Source organism: Delphinapterus leucas, chromosome 3 (assembly GCF_059928025.1).
Source record: "Delphinapterus leucas isolate spDelLeu-1000000601 "Yukka" chromosome 3, BTC_Dleu_Yukka2, whole genome shotgun sequence".
Lineage (NCBI taxonomy): Eukaryota > Metazoa > Chordata > Mammalia > Artiodactyla > Monodontidae > Delphinapterus > Delphinapterus leucas.
The window spans coordinates 15261490-15267679 of NC_143131.1; the positions used below are offsets into that span (position 1 = coordinate 15261490).

Genomic DNA, 6190 nt, shown 5'->3' on the forward strand with positions numbered 1-6190 from the left:
ATTATTGATGTACATAAAATTAGTACGAGAGCTAAATATTTTAGCAGCCTCAGGCACCTTTTTGTAAACTATGCTCACTTTGCCATTTATCCAGATGCTCCTATGACCTCTTTGTGGAACTAGCAGTTTGTGAACGGAAACAATTTGATGTAGGCTGATGCCTTTGGAACCCAAAGGGCAATCCCTGCAGGACTGTGGGCTGGTAAATATTTAACAACTAGCTCTCTGTTTAAAAACTCTAATTGCGGTGTTAGCAAATTTCTAAGATATAAATATCCCCACTATGGCCAATTTCAAGCTACTAACATTATGTCACTTAACTCAGATTTGGGGAGAGATGCCCATGGTGCACACTCACGAGCAGGTAAGGGGCAGCTCAGGCATCCTCTGTGCTTATTGGATGGATTTATTAATTCTTCAAGCACTTGTGGATGCCCTGAGTGAGCCATCTCAAGTTCCATTTCTAATACTCTCTCTCAGCATCCTCCAGTGCTATCTACCTGGTCCCTAGCTTTGCCTACCTTGGCCTCCTACTTCTTAGGGAACGCCTTGAGGTGATGTGAAGATATTCCATGAAATTCCTGCCCCTGCACATACAATGTCCACGTGTGCATCCACCCTCATGGTCTCACATCCATCCTCAAGAGACCATGAGTGTGGATGCAATGTCCCACATCTGCATCCACCCTCATGGTCTATTTTCCAAGAAGAGCTTGTTCTTCCTTTAAGTTAAATCTTATATTCAGGAGCCGTATCCTCAATTCCCTTTACGATTATTTTCACCCTCTTGGAGTTTTAATCCCTTTTTTGTATCCTTTCTTCTCAGCATATAAATATGTTCCAGGCTTGCTCTTGGTCATGGTTTTAAAAAGAATCATTTAATCCCACTTCCTCTCAGGATTCTTCTGTTCTTAGCCAAGCTTCTTGAAGGAGTATTGTGGTAGGCAGAAATCTAAGGTGGCTCCCAAGATGCCCAACTCCTGGCATACACACCCTGTATAATCATGAGGATTTGAGAATGTGATGGATCTCTTTCCCATGGTTAGGTCATCTTACATGGCACAATTGAATTTATGAATAGGAATTATCCAGGTGCACCCGACCTAATCACATGAGTCCTTAAAATCTGGGTCTAGACGCCAAAGAAGTCAGTGATTTGAAGCATGAGAAGGATATGATATACTATTGTTGGCTCGGGAATGGAAGGGACCACATGGCAAGGAATGTGGCAGCCTCTAGGAGCTCAGAGTGGTCTCCAGCCAATAACCATCAAGGAAACAGGGACCTCAATCCTGCAGCCACAGGTACTGAATTTGGCCATCAATAGGAATAAGACTGAAAGTGACCTCCAGACAAGAACTGGAGCCTTCAGACAAGAACTCATCCTGGTCAACCTTGATTTTTTGCCCCAGTGAACATGGAAGCTTCCTTTATATTGTAGAAGGTCTTGCTATAGATGCCCAAAGAGCCAGTCATTTAAAATTGTATGACACTTGGACTTTGGGATTAACATATACACACTACTATATATATATATATATATAATAAATAACCAACAGGGACCTACTGTATAGCACAGGGAATTGTACTCAGTATTTTGTAATACCCTCTAAGGGAAAAGAATCTGAAAAAGAACATAGACATATATAATACATACACACACAAAACTAAATCACTTTGCTATATACCTGAAACTAACACAACATTGTAAATCAACTATACTTTCAATTTTAAAAAATTAAATTAAATTTTAAAAATTTATGACATTTGAGTGAAGCAAATTCAACTAATTTTTGTATGAATTTTCTTTCATTATATACATGATGGGATTTATTTCTAACTTTCTACATTATTTTAACATATTTTAACATACATTATTTTAACATTAATTGAACATTCTACTCCTGTTCATGCAGCTCTACAAACCTGTCCTGCCTATGTTCATACATGCACACACACACACACACACACACACACACACACACATAGAGTCTCATGGATTCCAGAAGAAATGTTTGGCTTTTGATTCCTTATGCACAGAGAACCATCCCAATCTGACCCTTCTTTTAGTGACCTTTTCTGCCTTTTGGATTGCTGGTATAGACTAAATCCGCATGAAAGTGATAGAATTTGCAGCAGTGGCCCCATATTGACATATGTACTAGAATATACTGGGGAACTAAAAACTACAGATGCTGGGGCTCTAGCCTAGAGAATCATTTTTAATTGGTCTGGGATGGGGTTCAGATATCAAGAAACTAAAAGAGTTCCCCCTCCAGCTGATATTAATGTACAGCCAGAACTGAGAAACAATGATGTAAATTTTATTGCTTTTCCATGGGAAAATGCACCGCCTCCCGCCCCTGACTAATGAAAGAATCAAAGGGAAGGGGCCCAGGCAGCAGTATTTTTTAAGCTTCTCCGCCGTGATCACAATGTGTAGCCAGGGTTAAGAATCTCTGCATCAAAGCAGTGATTCTAGGCCAGTACACAGAAAAGAAACATGCAAGGAGATTTATAAGACTACAAATCCAAGTAGCACACTCAGCCTAAATCAGGTTCCTTGGTTTGCAAAGCTTCCACTTCTGTCACTGCTGGCGACGGAGGAGAGAATGAATGGGAGCAGACCGTGTGTGACTTGCTTGCTTGAACTCCTCACACCCCATTAAAGGTGGAGCACCCCATCACACAGAGTTGCTACTATTGCAGACAAAGGAAAAAGCTCCCTAGAGAGGCTCTGAAAAGGAGACTGTGGAGTGCTGACAAGCTGACTTGGCAAAGAGAGTGTCCTAGACGGGCTTCTGTGCTTCCTGGTGGGTCTACGCTTAGCGCTGGTGTCTGGGAGTGACGTCATTGCCTTCAGTGGAACCAAGTTTATATCTACACATAGTCGATCCTCCAAAAGTACTTGTTGAATTAATGAAACTAAAGAAAGTTCCCTATGAGCCTGAATCTCTGCCTCTCGGGTGTTCATCTAGCAACAGGAGTCCTTATGGAATTTGTTCCGAAGAGTTTACCAGTAATAAACAAGTCCAGTCAACAGCTCCCGGCTATGATGTATCTTGGTCCTGACATTGGACACTCTGCTGCTAGTGACAAAGTAAGAGAATGTCAGCTCTGAGTGTCAGCTCTATCCTGTACCTGTCAACCCACTCACCTCACAAGTGGAAGAGAAAAGGATTAAGGTTGCAACATAACCTCCCCTGGGAAGAAGCATCACTGTTGCTTTTTGGTAGCCTGACCTTGCCCTGAGCTGGTAAATGAGAATTGCAATTTGTCTAATGCATAACCAGTTCCCATGTAATCTCGGCAAAATGTCAAAGGGAGTTTTGAGACTTTCTCAGCATCACTTTGGTGATTAAAGAATATTCTCTCTTTGGGTAACAACACATTTTATGAGGTTAGTTGCCTCTCGCCTCAGGGCAATATATTCCAACCCTTCACCTCCGCTCCCTAACATAATGTTGACTCCTTGGATAAAAATGCAAGGAACTTCTGTTGAATGAGCTAACTGCTGGAAATATGATGACTGCAGCTGAAAGAAATGAGGTGTGTACCACAGACCACATAAAACAATGAAAGCAATTTAAAGGCAAAATGTACAGAGTAACTAGGAACAATTTTGCAATATCAAAAGCATATGAGTGGCCTGCTGCTTTGGGTGATGCTCTGCAGACCTTGGTGTTCTCCCAGCCCTGTCCAGGAGACTCTCTGCATGAGACCTGAACAGCTAGCAACTTCCATCTTCAAAATCAGCCATTCTGGTGCCCGAAGACCGCGGCCACTCTGACTGGTGCCGGTGTAGTCTGCGCTCGGGGTGAGCGTGGTCCGTGAGGCATTTCCTGTTCTCGCCCCTGCACCGCTGCAGCTCGGGCCTTGCCTGACGCAGCCCGACCATGGCTTCAGCTGTGGAGGAGCTACAGAAAGATCTAGAAGAGGTGAAGGTGCTGCTGGAAAAAGCCACTAGAAAAAGAGTACGTGATGCACTGACAGCTGAAAAATCCAAGATTGAGACAGAAATCAAGAACAAGAGGCAGCAGAAATCACAGAGAAAAGCAGAGCTTCTGGAAAGTGAAAAGCCTGCCGCTGTGGTTGCTTCTATTACGACAGATAGACAGTGAAAATCAGCAATTATGGATGGGATCAGTCAGATAAGTTTGTGAAAATCTACATGACCTTAACTGGAGTTCATCAAGTCCCCGCTGAGAATGTGCAGGTGCATTTCACAGAGAGGTCATTTGATCTTTTGGTAAAGAATCTAAATGGGAAGAGTTACTCCATGATTACGAACAATCTCTTGTAACCCATCTCTGTGGATGGCAGTTAAAAAAAGATCAAGACAGATACAGTTCTTATCTTATGCAGGAAGAAAGTGGAAAACACACCGTAGGTCTACCTGACTCAGGTTGAAAAAGAATGCAAAGAGAAAGAAAAGCCCTCCTACGACACTGAAACAGATCCTAGTGAGGGATTAATGAATGTTCTAAAGAAAATTTATGAAGATGGAGGTGATGATATGAAGCGAACCATTAATAAAGCCTGGGTGGAATCAAGAGAGAAACAAGCCAAAGGAGATACAGAATTCTGAGACTTTAAAGTCTTTTTGGGAGCTGTGATGTGGATATATTGATGTTTCCAATAAGGAAATGTTGGTGAGCTGCGCACATAAATTTGGCATATAAGTAACTACTTACACAGTCTAAGTAAAGGCAATGAATTCTCCATTTCCTGCTGGACGATTCATTTAAATAAAATATGCTTATTAAACACTCCCTCCAAAGATGGTTTCCTTAGTAACTGGGTCATTTTATTCAAGAAAAGGGTAATGTTGTATTCTAGTGTGAAATGTGAAGAAGCAATGTAAAGAAGCCTAATGAAAATGCCACATTTTGTGTATTATTGTTCAGCTAAGAGGTAGAAACAAAAGTTATTGCTTGCCTTTCAGTTCCTGACATCAGCTCCCACCAATGTAAGAATAAAAATAAAACGTGAATTTTTGCATTAAAAAAAAATCAGCCTATCTGGCCAGCCCTAGAGGGTCAGGTCAGCCATTAGGAACCAGAACTTTCCAACGCGGTCCATTTCCTGCTGATTCAGAAGAGGGTCAAAAGCAAGGACAACCTGCAGTTGATTAAGCACCCATGTGATCTGTGTTTTTCCTTCCGGTTTGATTCCCTCCCTGTTGCCCTTTTAACGAAACACTTTGTTGAGCAAGAGCTCCATCTATGGGAGAAATCAGTTGTATTGATTGTACCCTTAACATCACCAAGATTATAATTTATTTACACTAGACCAGTGATCTTCAAGTGGGGCTGATTTTGCCCCCCAGGGGACTTTTTGGGCAATGACTGGAGACATTTTTTGTTGTCATAACTGGGGTTGCAACTGGCATCTAGTGGTTAGAGGGCAGGGATACTGCTAAACATTCTGCAATGCACAGGATACCCACCCCCCATAACAAAACGTTTCCCGTCCTGATGACAAAGTGGAGAAATTCTGCCTGAGAACAAGAGAATTTGTGAAATTTATGCTTACAGATGGGTTCCCCAGGCAAAATATTGATTTTTGATTGAAATCTTTTCATATTCCCTACCACTACTTTAAGCTTCTCATTTCCCCACCTTTTGTTATTGCCCATGGATCTGTCAAACTCTTTCACCCTAAAGTGTTAATGGCTTGGTTCGTTAATCTGCATCTGGGCTATTTGAGAAAGGGAACTAGAGGGAGAGGACAATACTCAAGGCAAAGAAATGCATCTGTAACAGTAGAGCTTTAGGGACTGCTCCCTAAATGGGATCAATACTTTGGGTTCAACCTATCCTTGTGGCTGATCAAGTAAATAAACTCTATCCCCTTGTGTTCAAACCACTGTAGTTGACACTATAGTTGTAAAAGTCCTCATGGTATGAATACAATGCTGAGAAAGATTTCAGTTTTCTTGGATTCTCCACTCAACACGTGCTGTTCAGCAGGTCACCGTTCAGTTTACCAAGTGGGGTTTTGAAGAACTAAATACTAAAGGTCAGCTTCTGAGAGATTTTCCTTTTGTCCACAGAGAAGCACATGTACCCCTAGAGTTTATGATAGGACAGATTTTTATAAAAATATAGCCTTGGGCCAGACTTTTCTGTCCTCTGAGGACTCCTCATTGCAGACTATGAATAAAACATTGAAGCCTCATGCTTCAGGA

General features: G+C 41.7%; 1 pseudogene; it reads left to right on the top strand.

The window, feature by feature from the left end:
- Positions 1–3708: 3708 nt before the first annotated feature.
- LOC111178496 (calcyclin-binding protein pseudogene) lies at positions 3709–5164 on the top strand (annotated as a pseudogene).
- Positions 5165–6190: the final 1026 nt, after the last annotated feature.